The 16,398-nt window shown below is 38.8% G+C and overlaps 1 protein-coding gene across 2 annotated transcripts in view; it reads right to left on the bottom strand.

Moving 5' to 3' along the window:
• Window positions 1-6,968: 6,968 nt before the first annotated feature.
• luzp2 (leucine zipper protein 2) overlaps window positions 6,969-16,398 on the bottom strand; it is a 427,971-nt gene continuing 418,541 nt past the window's right edge. For both annotated transcript variants that reach the window (XM_063061752.1, XM_063061753.1), the window contains one exon: window positions 6,969-13,674. The gene's annotated coding sequence lies outside the window, so the exon portion shown is untranslated. The remainder of the gene's footprint in view (window positions 13,675-16,398) is intronic.

The raw sequence follows: 16,398 nt of genomic DNA, 5'->3' as shown, positions 1-16,398 counted from the left end.
TAACACTAGGCCTCAAAGTCTGGACTCACTGATTCCCATACCTAGAGGGTCACTGCCTGTCACGCCTTCTGCCTGCATGGAGCTTCAATCCCAGAACCTAAGAGCTGGGGGACCACTAGCCCTCATCGATGCTCGTCTGCTGGCCCAATGTTCAACCATTAATTCTTTGTCACACACCCAAGACCCTAAAAAGCAACAAAAATCAACTACAGTAAGGTGCCAACATAGTGAAGGTACAATGTAGTTTAGAATGCCAGCTCAGCCCATCTTGTGCTGAGGTTTTGAATCCACAAACACCAGATCAGATCAAAGCACTGCAATTTTTGGTTGTGAATAGCAGCGGACAGTTAAATAATTGTTGTGAGGAAGAACCTGTAAGACGCACTGGATCCAGCTTATGAAGATTAAAGCAAATGCTGAAGCCTTCGTGATCATATTCAGCCATAGGGGAGATGGGGACGATTTCTGACTGTACTTCCCAAGCCCACCAGGAAAGCTAAGAGCAGCACCACCATGTGTGGGTTCCTTTCCAACTTGCTTCATCCTGAGGTCCATTGGTATTGCTGAATCAAAGTCTTGGAACTTGCTATGCAACAGGCCTATGAGGGTGCATTCACGAGAAGGTCACCAGCATTTCAAGAAGGCAGCATTTTAGGACAATTAAGGAAATAAATTAGTCTTTTCACCCTTGGTTCACCTTCCTCTCCTATCATATTCCTTCTTTGTCAGCCCTTTACCTCTTCTACCTTTCACCTACTAGGGTCTTACTGCACTCTACAGTTCCCCACACACTTGCCTGCCCCCTCACCAGCTCTCATCTACCACCTGCCCACTTGTACTCCTTCCCCTTCCTTTCCAATCCCGATGAATTCCTGACTGTTAATCCTCTTCATCGATGTTGCCTAAACCGCTGAGTTCCACCAGCATTTTGTATGTGTGGCTAGGGGCAGTAAGAGGCTGGATTTTGCAACAACACTCCCATCTCCAAAAAAAGAAATTAAAAATAATTTAGCTTTGATGGAAACAAACATCATAGTTCATCCATTTTTACTAGGACAGTCTACCAAGCGAATACATGCAGGAGAACCTTCACTAAGAAGGCTGCAACGTATGAAGAAGACCTCCCATTAGGTTTGCAAAGGCAACTATTGATGAGCAACAAATTCATGCCTTTTGTGAGCAATGGCTAATTTTTGAGAATGGATATATAAAAGGAATCAGAAAGTTCCAGGGTCTTTCAAGATCACACTCAAAATGCTGAAGGAACTCAGAAGGACAAGCAGCATTTATGGAAAAAAAAGTACAGTCAACATTTTGGGCTGAGACCCTCCTGCCTGACACATTGACTGTACTTCTCTCCATGGCTGCTCCCTGGCTGGCTGAGTTCCTCCAGCATTTTGTGTGTGTTGTTTGGATTTCCAGCATCTGCAGATTTTCTCTTGTTTGGGATCTTTCAAGATTACTGGTCTGACTTGCAAAGCTTCCATTGTAGATTTTTGAAATGTGGTCCTAATACAGTAAAATATGCAAATTTCCACCAATTTAGACAATATCGCAATATAGGGATTCCCCACCCTGGCCTCTTATCGCTTCTCACCTGCTTATCACCTCCCTCTGGTGATCCTCCTAATTCCCTTTCTCCTACGGTCCACTCTCCTCTCCTATCAGATTTCTTTCTCTCCAGCCCTTTACTTTTCCTGCCCACCTAACTTCACCTATCACCTTTACCTATTGTCCTTCACTCCCCCCTCATTTTTATCCTGGTGTCTTCCCCTTTCCTCTGCAGTCCTGAAAAGGGATCTCGGCCTGAAATGCGACTTTCTATTAATTTCTGTCGATGCTGCCTGACCTGCTGAGTTCCTCCAGCATTTTGTCTGTGATTCTTTGGATTTCCAGCATCTGCAGAGTTTCTCACATTTATGAATATTTATAGTAACCCCACATCTCTCATCTCCTTTAGGGATCTGAATTGTGAACATCTACATGAAACACTGTCACAAGAAATCAGCATCCATCATCAAGGACCCCCCACCACCCAGGACGTGCTCTCTTCTCGCCGCTGCCGTCAGGAAGAAAGTACAAGAGCCTCAGGAATCACACCACCAGGTTCAGGAATAGTTACTAACTCTCAACCATCAGGCTCTTGAACCAAAAGGGATAACTTTACTTAACTTCGCTTGCTCCATTATTAAAATGTTCCCACAACCGATGGATTAACTTTCAAGGACTCTTCATCTCATGTTCTTGATATTTATTGCTCACGTATTTATTTCAGTTGTTTCTTCTTTTCGCACTTGCACAGTTTCTTGTCTTCTACACTCTGACTGCATGCTCCAGTTGGGCATCTTTCATTGATTCTGTTGCAGTTATTATTCTATATATTTGTTGAGGATGCCCGCAAGAAAATGAACCTCAGGGTTGTATATGGTGACATATATGTACTTCGATAAGAAAATTTACTTTAAACTTCGAATACATTTTTACTTCTCCATCAATAGCTAATATTTTTTGAGCAATCATGGACTTTCATTCAATTTTCAGGTTTCTGCTGTAATTTTCTTCTCAAATTTTACAGTTGGTGAATGTTTACAAGAAATAATAAAATGAAGCTTGCTGAGAGGAAAATAAACTCTTCTTTAAGGGTAGTCACATTGTAAAACATTGTGGTTCTTAATTACTGAAATGGAGATGAGGATTTGTAATGGATAACTTCCTTTTTTCTCAAGTGTTACAAAATAATGCCCACTGAAATCTTTTCTGAAGCCATTAGCCAATGTGCATAGACAATTACTGCATTTCAAAGTATGCAAGTAATGACATGATTAATAAAGTCTCAATTAATGCAAGAATTTTATTAATTCTTTGCCATGCTTCAATAATAGTTAAACACAAGGAATAGTCTAGGGACAGAATGAAGCTTAGAACTTGGAATGACGTATGGACTTTATAATAATTACTTCATTATCTTCATTCCTCAGATTTTTGTAAGAATACCCAGTTATCTTTGCCTCATTAATAGAAAATTTAGAATAATCTTGCCATTTAATTTATTAGAAGAAATTTTGAACTTCATTTCTGGATGGTTAACATCCTCCATTAGAGATGCTGCCTGACCTGCAAGGCCGAACGTTGATGAAGAATTGGTCAGATAACACTTGGAGTGTTGTGAGCAGTTTTGGGCCCCTTATCTAAGAAACAATGTGCTGGCATTGGAGAGACTCCAGAGGAGGTTCACACGAATGATCCAAGGAATGAAAGGCTTAACATATGAGGAGCGTTTGATGGCTCTAGGCCTGTACTCGCTGGAGTTTAGAAGAATGAGGGGGGATCTCATTGATAGGTCTAGATAGAGGTGTTGTAGAGAGGATGTTTCCAATAGTGGGGGAGCCTAGGACTAGAGGGCATATTCTCAGAATAGAGGGACATCCATTTAGAACAGAGATGAAGAAAAGCTTCTTTAGCCAGAGGGTGGTGAATCTGTGGAATTCATTGCCACAGACAGCTGTGTGGGCCACGTCAGAGGGTATATTTAAGACAGAAGTTAATAGTTTATTGATAAGTAGGATTGTCAAAGGTTTAAAGAGAAGGCAAGAGAATGAGGTTAAGAAGAATAATAAATCAGTCATGATGGAATGGCAAAGCAGATTTGATGAGTTGACTGACCTAATTCTACTCCTAGGTCTTATGGTCTTATTAGTTTTTATTAAATTTGCAACCAACATATTTATTTTAAAAACTCTGAAGTTCAGTATCAGAATCAGGTTTTTTTATCACTGACATATTTCATGAAATATATTGTTTTGTATGTGGCCTCATCTGCACTGATGAGACCCCAATGTAAATTGGTGGACAACTTTGTCAAGCATCTCCGCTCCATCTGTTCTGACATGTCAGTCCATGGCCTCCTCTTTTGCCTTGATGAGGCTACTCTCAGTGTGGAGGAACAACACATCATATGTCGCCTGGGTTGCCTCCAGCCTGATGGCATGAACATTGATTTCTCCTTCTGGTAAAAAATATATTTTCCCTCCCCCTTCTCTCTTCTTTTATTCCTCACTCTGGCCTCTTACCTCTTCTCCTCACCTGCCTATCATGCCCCCGATACCTCTCCTACTTCCCTTACTCCCAGGGTCCACTCTCCTCTCCTGTCAGATCCCTTCTTCTCCAGCCCTTTATATATGTGTTGCTATGCTTCCTGAACACTTTATGAATAAAATGTCATTGATAATTAAAGAAAATTGGCAGGAAAGATAGCAATACTAAGGCTTGCTACTCTTTGACGTCATACTGTCCTAATTTCAAGGTGATCGCAGTACGTAATTCTATAAGAGAAATTGCTCAACAAATGCTGTGTGAACTAACAACATCCTTTTCATCATAATTAGGTTTTGTCCTTTGAAATTTTGCTCTAATAAGGCTATGTTCTATCACATTCAGCACAGGTGTCTGTACCTAATGGATTTTTGCACCTGTGCACCACACCAAATATCACAATTTGTTGAGATTGCAGCTAGCAAATTTCATTTTGTGGAAAGTCATGTTACCTGTTATGATAAAACAAGCCATAGATGTGTTTGTTTCTTATTTCACAGTGACCAGATTTCACTGAAAAATGAATTTGTAAATCCACTTGAAGAGAGTTTTTCAAAGATGGAACAATTATACACCCAAATTTTCATATAAAGGCACATTTGTATTTATACACCACAATCTCAGGATTTTACAAGTAATTAAATAATTTTCTTTGTTGTAATGTTGGAAGCATGATTTGGCGATTCACTTAACCTGTGCAAATGGGCTTAAATTTTCATTGCATTCTCCTCACTACTCAATCTCACCAGTTGCATTTAGTTGGCAAATTTAGAAATGTTTCATTTGGTTCCTTGCTTAACATTTATTGTGAATAGTTATGCCCAAGCATTGATCTCTCTGGGATTGCACTGGTAACCATCTGGCACTCAGATGAAATGGCACCTAACTCTATTCTGTTTCCTGTCAAGTAATTTTCATTCCATGCCAATATATTACTCCCTATTCACTCAATTTCACAGGAGACTTCATTAGAAACCTTCTGAAAATCCAAATACACCACATGCACTGGTTTATCTTTATCTATTCCATCCTCAGAAATCTTCAGTCAGTTTTTCAAACATGGTTTCCTTTTGATAAATCCATATTGACTTCATATTTAATCCTGTTGATCTTTTCTAAATAACCTGTTATCACATCCTTTGAAATAGATTCCAATGGTTACCTCCCTACTCATGTTTGGCTACCTGTTCCTTAGATTATCGGGTTCCCGAGATTTACTAGCTTCTAGTCATAATAATTTCTCTGCAATTTTTTCAATTTCCTTTAATTCTTCCTTTTTATTAGGTGCTTAGTTTTCTAGCATTTTTGGGAAATTATTTTTTTTCCTGCTCTATGAAAACAGACCAATGAATTTGGTTAATTACTCTGCTATGTTTGTTTTGGTATCCTTTTGTACATTCTCCTGTTTCTGATTGTAGAGGACCTATATTTACCTTCACTGATCTGTTTCCCTTTACACATTGAAATTTCGGTGCCTCATGTTTGCATTTTTGCATGCTTTTAATTCCATGTTTGCTCTCTAAATCAATCTCTGGGTTCATTTTTGCTGAATTCAAAATTGCTCCCTATCCTCAGGCTTGCTATCTTTCTTTGGAAACTTTATAGACTCCTCCTTGGATGTAATATGATCCTTCTTTTGTTAACTGGTTGGATTTATTTTCTGTCGTTTTTTTTATACCAGAAAGGACTGTATGACTGCTATAGGTTCTGCTTTAATTCCTGAAATGTTAGGCATCACTATCCAGTGTCATGCCTTTCAATAGAGTTCCCCAGCCTATCATAGCTAACTCATACCTCACACCTCATCGATTCCTTTGCTTAGATTTAGGTACCTCATTTCAGATTGAACTACTTCACTTTTCAACGTACTGAAGTATTCTATCATGGATGTACTGACTCTTTCCTATGGATCCTACAGAACCTGGTTATTAACTACTCCTTCACAATGCATAGCACAAAGTCTGTGATTGCCTGTTCTCTAGTTGTCTTCTCAATATACTGGCCTAAAAACACTTAGGAATTCATCCCCCCCAGCATTATTGCTTATTTCATTTGCTTAGTCTACCTATGGTTTGAAGTTATCCCTGATTACTTGCATCTCAAATTTCCTGTCAGGACTTGTCCCCTATATCTTCATTAGAGTTTTTGAGGCTTTTAGACAAATCCTATTAATGTTGTCTGCCTCTTGCTGCAAAAGACTAGATCTGCTAATGGTACCTCTCTTCCAAATTTGAACATCAAAGGAAAAAGCTGAAACTGTAAAGTGCGGGTAGACTAAAATGGTGAATCTGAAATGTATGTAAAAGAAAGAAAGATTAAATTTATTTCCTACATGTACATCGAAAGATACCGTGAAATGTGTTATTTGCATCAAATCAGCCCGGTGCTATCGTAGCATGACCAGAGCTCACTTACTGTAACCACACATCTTTGGAAAGTGGGAGGTTCCAGCACACCCAGAGGAAACCCGTACAGTCACGGGGAGAATGTACAAGCTGCTTACAGACTGCTTCTGGAATTGAACCCAGATCTTACAGTGGGTGCTGTAAAGTTATGTGCTATCTACTATACTAATGCCTGTAGATATGACAGAAGCAAGTTTGTATACAGGGGTGAGTTTACCACTGTCAGTTACTAATTCAGCTGAGGTAACTTATCAACTTATTAACTTTATTGAAGTATTCACATTCTGTGAATAATATAAAACTTTGAAAATTGATTCTTATATGTATTGCAGACAACTGAGATGCAAGAGGCACTAAAATATAATTTTATTGATGACAAAGATAAGGTCAGTTATTTAAGTAAAAAGAGTAATAAATAAATAAAACTATGAAATAATGTCTTAAATAACTAATCTCACAAGGTAATAAAAGCGCATTTTATTCACTTCTAAATTATGTCTTCAATTAAAGAACAAACAGTTTATAATAGAACAGTTGGGCATTCCATTGAAGATATTTTCTTACACATTTTGAGTGAAGATTATAAAATGAAAGACTACTATAAAAGTAATCTCCATCGGAAGATTACCAAATATAAATGTAATTAAATCGTGTTTTCATATAAATCAGTTATGTGGCATCAACATTTATTTGTGCTATTTATTTTCTCCATCCCACAAGAGATGTAAAAAATATCTCTGTGTACAGAATGAGATGAAACCAAATCAAACAGGGTATAATTGTATAAATACACTGTTTAGGAGATATTCCAGATTGTATCAAATTGTGTTTTAGACAGTTACTTTATCTTTCTCTTTAAGAATTTATTTCAGTAAAACTTTGAGACAAGCTATTTGCAGTTTTAGGAGCCAGGGGCCACTTAAGTTAGATGAGCAAAGTAGTCCTTAGTAAACAGCCAAGTTCCCAAGACTGCATTTCAATAATACACCCCAAAGGCATTGCTGCTCTGTAATTTTTTTTTTCTGAAGGGATTGATGTTCTTTGAAAATGGAAGTATTGGAATGTTTATTCGGAGATTTATGCTTTCAGGCTTTCTATGAAAATTATATTTGCTACTATCAGTTGGATGGGTCATAATGAATTTACAATATAAATGTACACTATGAATCAGGCAAATACTCTGTCATAAAGATAGTCTGATCAGCCTCAACAAGCAAGAAAATAGAATAGTACACATGGATAAAAAGGAAGGTATCTTGAGACATTCATGTCTTCTGTATAAATGTTAAATAGAACCAATGTTGCTTTTTGCTTACTTCATTTTACCACTCAGAATCCCATGTCCAACCACAATTTATTATTTCATCCATCAAACATTTCAAAGAAAAATAAAATGTATTTCCTTTTATGTCGAAAAAAGGGACTGATTTCCCTTTTAAGCAGGTTTGTTCACAACTTGGCAAAATCTCCTCTATAGGCACAGGTCAGTAACTGAATCTGAAATCATCTCTGTGTAAACCAGTGCCTGGGAGAGAGATTGTCATTTTGTGTATGGTCTCCCGCAATATTTCTGATAATGAGATCCTCCTTTGGCAACCAGAGGATTCAATCACATTTACACTGTGTGTGTGTGTGTGTGTACGCACGCGGGTTGTATCTCCATTCAAGGCATGATGTAATCAGTTATGATACTCTCCACTGTGCATCCATACAATCTGTCAAGTTTCAGCAAGTCTGAAATAAGGAAACCCAGAGCACATCAGGTGGCAGCTGCAGAGAGAGAAATGGATAAAAGCCTGAAGCATTATGTCAGTTTCTCACTTGCTTTAAGTGATGCCTGAATTACAGAATTGAGTGCTTGCTGTGTTTAATGCTTTCATTTGGGCTGGAATAATGTGAGTAAGAATAATTTTTTATCTATTATGAATCTATTATAAATGAAGTTCAGATTTCAAACAGTAAAATGCTACTTAACATATGATCCTGTCATTACATTTTACATTAGAAATATTAAGTAGTGAGGGGATCTTCTATTGAATTGCTCACATTTATCCAGGAGGTGCAGCATGTTATGATCCAGGCTAGAAAACCTATCATACTCATCAGAATTGAAAACAATTAAGCACATTGTCACTCCTTCATCCCTCTTCGTTTCATTTCTGTACCCAAAACAGAAGCTACTTGCATCTCCTCTAAGGATCTGCATAGTAGATCTTTCCTTTCCACTTCGCACTAAAGGGTGCAGTTTCACTCAGTAGCCACTTTTCCAGGTACAGGAGATACCAAATAAAGACACCACTGAGTGTATTTCTGTATGTTCATGGCCTTCTGCTGCTGTAGCCTATCCACTTCAAGATCCCATATGTTGTGCATTCAGAGATTCTCTTTTACACACCATTGCTGTAATGAGTGGCTTTTTGAGTTTCTGTAACCTTCCTGTCAGCTTGAACCATTCTGGCCATTCTCCTCTGACTCCTCTCACTAACAAGGTGCTTTTGCCCACAGAGCTACTGTGCCTCATTTTTTACACCATTCTCTGCAAACTCTAGAGATTATTGTGTGTGAAAATTCCAGGAGATCATCAGTTTCTGAGATACTCAAACCACCCTGTCTGGCACCAACAATCATTCCACAGTCAAAGTCACTGAGATCATATTTTTTTCCCCTTCTGGTTCTTGGTCTGAACAACAACAGAACCTCCTGACCATGTCTGCATGTTTTTTATGGCATTGAGTTGCTGCCACATAATTGGCTGATTAGATATTGGCATTAATGAGCAGGTGTGCAGGTGTACCTAATAAAGTGGCCAGTGAGTATATGTCATAGTCATAGTCATACTTTATTGATCCCAGGGGAAATTGTTTTTTGTTACAGTTGCCCCATAAATAATTAAATAGTAATATGTAAATTATGCCAGGAAATAAGTCCAGGACCAGCCTATTGGCTCAGGGTGTCTGACCCTCAAAGGGAGAAGTTGTAAAGTTTGATGGCCACAGGCAGGAATGACTTCCTATGACGCTCTGTGTTGCATCTCAGAGGAACAAGTCTCTGGCTGAATGTACTCCTGTGCCCACCCAGTACATTATGTAGTGGATGGGAGACGTTGTCCAAGATGGCATGCAACTTGGACAGCATCCTCTTTTCAGACACCACCGTCAGAGAGCCTATAGTTTTATGGCTTTATTCTTTCCTATGACAATGGTATTACATTCCCTTTCTGCCAAATTCTTTTCCCAGCTGTACCAATCCTAAAACAGAGCATGTAGAATTTCCCTTGCGCTCTGCTAGAACTTGAATTCGATCAGCTCCCTAAATTACTTTGTTCCACCACTCTCCAAAAAAGGAGATTCTCCATTACATACTGCCTCTAAATAAATGGGAAATTTATCAAAATAAATTATTTTTATCTTCCAGGTATATTAGTAATTTGTTCCTCCACTTCATTATTCACTAGTTATTGAGATTTTCTAACAGTGAAGGATTTTCTTTTTGGTTTCCTATTAAGGCTTTCAAATTGACTATCGATTTAATGGAGGACATTTAAATCATTTTCTATGTGTTTTTTAACGGGAAATTCTTTTGGCTTCAAACATAAGTCCTTGCCTTGTCACCTTTTCGATAATAGCAAACTATAATGAATCAGTTCATATCCTGTGGTCATCGGCTAGCTCAGTGCAGCAGGAGATCAGAATCAACACATACATGCCTTGCATGTGCCCTCAGGTCAATCCCAGATAATGCTCAATGGATACCTTATCTTGAGTCTTTTGTCAAACCTTCATCCCGGTTCTCCATAACCCAGAAGTGAGCAGCAAACAGAAGTCATTTTCAATATACAAACATGTTCATGATTTGTCTCTCAAGCAATTCCATGGTCCTGCTTATAAGCATAATCCATTCTCTTTTTGCACTCACAGGACAAAGGCCATGCCTCAAGATCCAAGCCAGACGATGAAGCAGAATTAGGAACGTAAATGTTAATGAGTCTCAGAATCATTTAAACCACAACCAGGCCCTTTAAGCTAACCATCAAGTGTCTATCTACACTAATCGTTTTTTTTATCAGAACTTGGCCCATAACCTTCTATAACATTAAAATTTTTAAATGCTAGTCCAGTTGTTTCTTAAAATTGCCACGATCACTTTCTCAGATAGTGCATTGCAGACTTCAACAACCATTTGGGTGCATTCACTACCTTCTTCACCACCTCACTTAATTGTGCTGCATCTTGTTCAATAAAGCCCTATTGTTTGTCAGTACTTCCCAGGGTCCTACCATACATGGCGTATGAGGGGTGATTGTTAAGGTTGTGGCCTAAAGTAGAACGAGTCAATTTTAGAAAACCTAGCACATTTATTTTTCAATATAGTCCCCTTCTAAATGTACACACTTAGTCCAGAGGTCATGGGGCATACGGATCACTTCTTTGCAGAAGTGGTCCACAGCAGGAGTGATTGATAAGTTTGTGGCCTAAGGAGATGAGTTACACAGCTCTTGTTACAGCACGTGCAGTTAAACTCTTCAAGTGAAAATGCAGAAAGTTTGAAGTTAATAACTCATCTCCTTCTACCTTAGGCCACAAACTTATCAATCACCCCATGCTGTGGACCACTTCTGGAGGTTCAAGACGCCGACTTCTACAAAGAAGGGATCCATATGCTCCACGACCGCTGGACTAAGTGTGTAAATTTAGGAAAAATAAATGTGCTAGGTTTTCTACAATTGACTCCTTCTACCCTAGGCCATGAACTTATCAATCACCCCTCGTATATACTACCTGAACTCACTTCATAATGCATCATCTTTTGCTTATCAGGATTAAATTCCATCTTCTATTGATTTGTTCCATTTATCCACTGATCAATATCAATCTATTGCCTAAAACTATCTTCTTTGTTAATACCACTACCACCAATATTCATACTGTCAACTGTCAAAGTTTAAAGTAAATTTATTATCAAAGTATCTGTGTGCTACCATGTACTACCTTGAGATTCATTTTCTTGCAGGCATTTACAGGGAAAAAGAAATACAGTATAATTTTTTGAGAAAAGCTGTACTTAAACAAAGACTGATGTGCAAAAGAAGACAAATTATGCAAGTAAAAATAAAACTGAGAACATTAGTTGGAAAGAGTCCTTGAAAGTGAATCTGCAGTTCATAGAATCAATTCTGAGTAGGGGTGAATGAATATCAGGAGCCTGATGGTTTTAGAATGATAAATGTTCCTGAACCTGGAGGTGCGTGTTCTGAGGCTCTGTACCTCTGGCCTGACGGGAGTAGCAAGAAAAGGGCATGGCTTGGATGGTAGGTGACTTTGATGGTAGACATTGCTTTCTTGTGGCAGTTCTCCATGTCAAAAGAACACTGTGTTTGTGATGGACTGAGCTGTATCCACCATTTTCTGTAGCCATTTCCATACCTGGGCTTGGTGTTTTCTTACAGGATGTGATGCAAACAGTTAGGATAATATCTACTGTGCATCTACAGAAGTCTGTCAAAGTTTTTGGTGAATGCCAAATCTATGCAAACTTCTAGGAGAGTAGAGGTGCTGTTGTGCTTTCTTTGTGATGAATTTTGCATACTGGTCTCAAAAGATATCCTTTGACATGTCAGTGTCCACTTCTGTTCTCCTAATGAGGTTCAGCTCATGGACCTCCAGCCTCTTCCTCCTACAGTCAATAATCAGCTCTTTGGTTTTGCTGATATTGAGTGAGAGATTGTGTGGTACAACCCAAATCGATTTTCAATCTCCCTCTGATATCTCGATTCATCACCACCTTTGATTTGGCCATCAACTGTGGTTTGTCAGCAAACTTAAGTCCGTCATTGGAGCTGTACGTAGCCACACAATCATAAATATAAAGTGGGCAGAGCAGGCAAATTGTTGAGTGTAAGTTGATAAGAAAATAATTAAGTTGATAAAAATCAATACTGTGGGTCAAGGAGCTTGAAGAGTAATTAGAAAATTTCTTGGGAAAAGAGGGAAAAGTTGAGGTAACTAAAAATATGTAAGAGAAGGTAGGCCTGGTAAAGAGCAAGAAAGAAAATAAGAAACTGAAAAAATATATATAATGAAGTTCCAGAAAAAGCCACTTGTGTTGCAGTGATTGTGAGGCAAAAGCATGTCTCCCTGTCTATGTGCCTGCCTCCATTAACGGGACTTTGTACAAATGTAAATGAGTTTTTTGGTTTTTCCTTCCACGAATATTAAAACTTGTGAGCAATTTTACAGGAGATCCATTCATCTACCTATTAAGTTAATTTTCTTTGTTTGTGTATTAATGGGAGATTTTTTTTTCGGATTAAGGGTTGCAAAGTTTCAGTTGTCAGTTTTCTAGCACACATTTATTACAAGTACTAAATGGGACCAAAGTATAAGAGCATTCAGAACATCACGCACACTCAGAATGTCCAGCAGATAGTCTTTCTTTTAAGCAAAATAACACATAATTTTACTCAGTAAAAAGATGACAATTCATTATTGCTTTAAGAAATATATCTGCTTGGGAAGAATTGATTTAGCAAAAGAAGTATCAGCTTTGCTAATGGTTAATTAACTGAAGGTGGTTGTTATTGTTAAAGAATTCAATCACCCCCTTGAATGCTCATATACCCACTAACTAATGACTTAACATTGCAAGGCTGAATTTTGGCTCCTAATTTTTAGTTTGTTATTAACTAAAGCAATTTTCTTGTTTGTTGATTTAGTGATTGATCAGATTTTACAATTTGCCGTGAACAGTAACTTGTCGAAACTCTTGCAGCATCAGTATACATCACATACTATGTATTTGTCAAATCAATCAATGTTATAGGACAGTTTCAATAAGAAAAATGGATTATTGCAGCCTTCTGTTTACTATTGCCATTAATTCTAATAAAAACTGAGCTCTAATTAGCCTTCTACTTTTCTCTAATCACCTTAATTCGATTCTATTTGTCTAAAAAAGATCAGCTGGCTTGCAGTAAAAACACAGCATGCTACATTATTGAATACTGGTGTGAATGAAAATGGTTGACAAAATTGGTAAATGGAGTGATTTCAAATACAAAATCTTCTACTGTTATACGCAGTGCTTCTGTGGCAGACAACCTTGCATTTTCATGACCAATAACCGTCATCTCTAAGTGAACAGATTTTGAGAACCGTTGCTCAGTCTTGTAGGTTTTCATCTGAAAGAGAAAAATAAAACAGAAATTAATTCTTGGTGTGTAGAACATAGAACATAGACCATTGAAATCCTACAGAACAATACAGGCCCTTCGGCCCACAAAGCTGTGCTGAACATGTCCTTACCTTAGAACTACGTAGGCTTACCTATAGTCCTCTAATTTTTGAAGCTCCATGTACCTATTCAGGAACCTCTTAAAAGACCCTATCATTTCCACCTCCAACACCACTGCCGGCAGCCCATTTCATGCACTCACCACTCTCTGCGTAAAATATTTACCCCTGACATCTCCTCTATACCTACTTCCAAGCACCTTAAGACTATGTCCTCTTGTGCTAGCCATTTCAACCCTGGGAGAAAGACTCTGACTATCCACACGATCAATATCTCTCAATATCTTGTGCACCTCTATCAGGTCACCTCTCATCCTCCGTCGCTCCAAGGAGAAAAGGCCAAGTCAACTCAAACTATTCTCATAAGGCATGCGCCCCAATCCAGTAACATATTTGTAAATCTGCTCTGCACCCTTTCTATGGTTTATAGAACATAAAACATAGAATAGTACAGCACAGAACAGGCCCTTCAGCCCACAATGTTGTGCCGACCCTCAAACCCTGCATCCCATATAAGTCCCCACCTTAAATTCCTCCATAAACCTGTCTAGTAGTCTCTTAAACTTCACTAGTGTATATGCCTCCACCACTGACTCAGGCAGTGCATTCCATGCACCAACCACTCTCTGAGTAAAAAAACCTTCCTCTAATATCCCCCTTGATCCTCCCACCCCTTACCTTAAAGCCATGTCCTCTTGTATTGAGCAGTGGTGCCCTGGGGAAGAGGCGCTGGCTATCCACTCTATCTATTCCTCTTATTATCTTGTACACCTCTATTTCCACGTTTCCACTTCCTTCCTATAGTGAGGCGACCAGAATTGAGCACAATACTCCAAGTGGGGTCTGACTAGGGTCCTATATAGCTGCAACATTACGTCTCGGCTCTTAAACTCAACCCCACAATTGATAAAGGCCAATACACTGTATGCCTTCTTAACGACGGAGTCAACCTGCATAGCAGCTTTGAGTGTCCTATGAACTTGGACCCCAAGATCCCTCTGATCCTCCACACTGCCAAGAGCCTTACCATTAATGCTATATTCTTCCATCATATTTGACCTACCAAAAAGAACCACCTCATACTTATCTGGGTTGAACTCCATCTGTATCTTCAAATTGTTGGAACCAACTGCTTGAACATTTAAGAAGGTAACATGGGGGAAATATTTGTTTCATGTGTAATGTGGTAATGTACACTCAGTGGCCACTTTATTAGGTACACCTGTTCATTAATGCAAATATCTAATCAGCCAATCACATTGCAGCAACTCAATGCATAAAAGCATGCAGACATGGTCAAGAGGTTCAATTGTTATTCGGACCAAATATCAGAATGAGGAAGAAATGTGATCTAAGTAACTTTGACTATGGAATGATTGGTGGTACCAGGTGGGGTGGTTTGAGTATCTTAGAAAATGCTGATCTGCTGGGATTTTCATGTACAAGCTGCTTGAAACAGTCTCTAGAGATTATAGAGAATGGTGCAAGAAACAAACAAAAAATCCATTGAGCGGTGATTCAGAGAAGAGTGGCTAGACTTCAAGCTAACAGAAAGGTGACAGTAACCCAAATAACCACATGTTATGACAGTCATGTGCAGAAGAGCATCCTTGAATCTTTGAATGCACAATACGTTGAATCTTGAAGTAGATGGGCTACATCAGCAGAAGACCATGAACATAAATTTAGTGGTCACTGAATGTACAAGCTGTGAACATTACTTGTAAAATTTAGTCCAAATGACTGCTTTGGAACTGAATGGGAGGAATGGAGTTTAACACATAACTACACCCTATATTTATGCCTAATACACTGAACAAAGTTGTAATCATCCTTCAATGGAATGGGAAAACAATGCTTTAAAACACACAAACACATGGTGATTTTGGTGCGGGTGTGAGGGGTATGCTGATATTCTAGAATATAGTACAATCAGCAAAGAGGAGTTGTTAGATGCCATGTGTTGATAAATTTTAGAGAATGAGATCTATCTCAGGATGCTAGGAGAAGCATGAGGGACAGTAAATGGAGCCCTGAAAGAGCTACATACACACAAAATTCTGCAGAAACTCGGCAGACCCGGCAGCATCTATGGAGAGAAGTGAATAGTTGAAATTGCTGGCTGAGAGCCTTCAGCACATCTAGAATACAGGCTGACAGGTGATAGGTGAGACCAGGTGAAGGGGATGAAGTAGGAAGCTGGAAGGTGATAGTTAACACCAGGTGAGAGGAATAAAGTAAGAAGCTGGAGAACGATGGCTGGAAAAGATAAAGAAACATAGAAAACCAATGGCACAATACAGGCCCACAAAGCTGTGCCAAACATGTCTTTACCTTAGAAATTGCCTAGGATTATCCATAGCCCTCTATTTTTCTAATCTCCATGTACCTATCCAGGAGTCTCTTAAAAGACCCTATCGTTTCCACCTCCACCTCCAAATGTTCATAAATCCTGCCTCTCAGGAACTTCTCCATCAACTTATCAACCAATTAATTAAGACTCACTGGTCTATAATTCCCTGGGCTATCTCTAATCTCTTTCGTGAATAAGGGAACAACATCTGCAACCCTCCAGTCCTCTGGAACCTCTCCCATCCTCAATGATGATGCAA

This window comes from Mobula hypostoma, chromosome 11 (assembly GCF_963921235.1).
Source record: "Mobula hypostoma chromosome 11, sMobHyp1.1, whole genome shotgun sequence".
Taxonomy (NCBI): domain Eukaryota; kingdom Metazoa; phylum Chordata; class Chondrichthyes; order Myliobatiformes; family Myliobatidae; genus Mobula; species Mobula hypostoma.
This window is presented reverse-complemented; position numbering and strand designations above follow the sequence as displayed.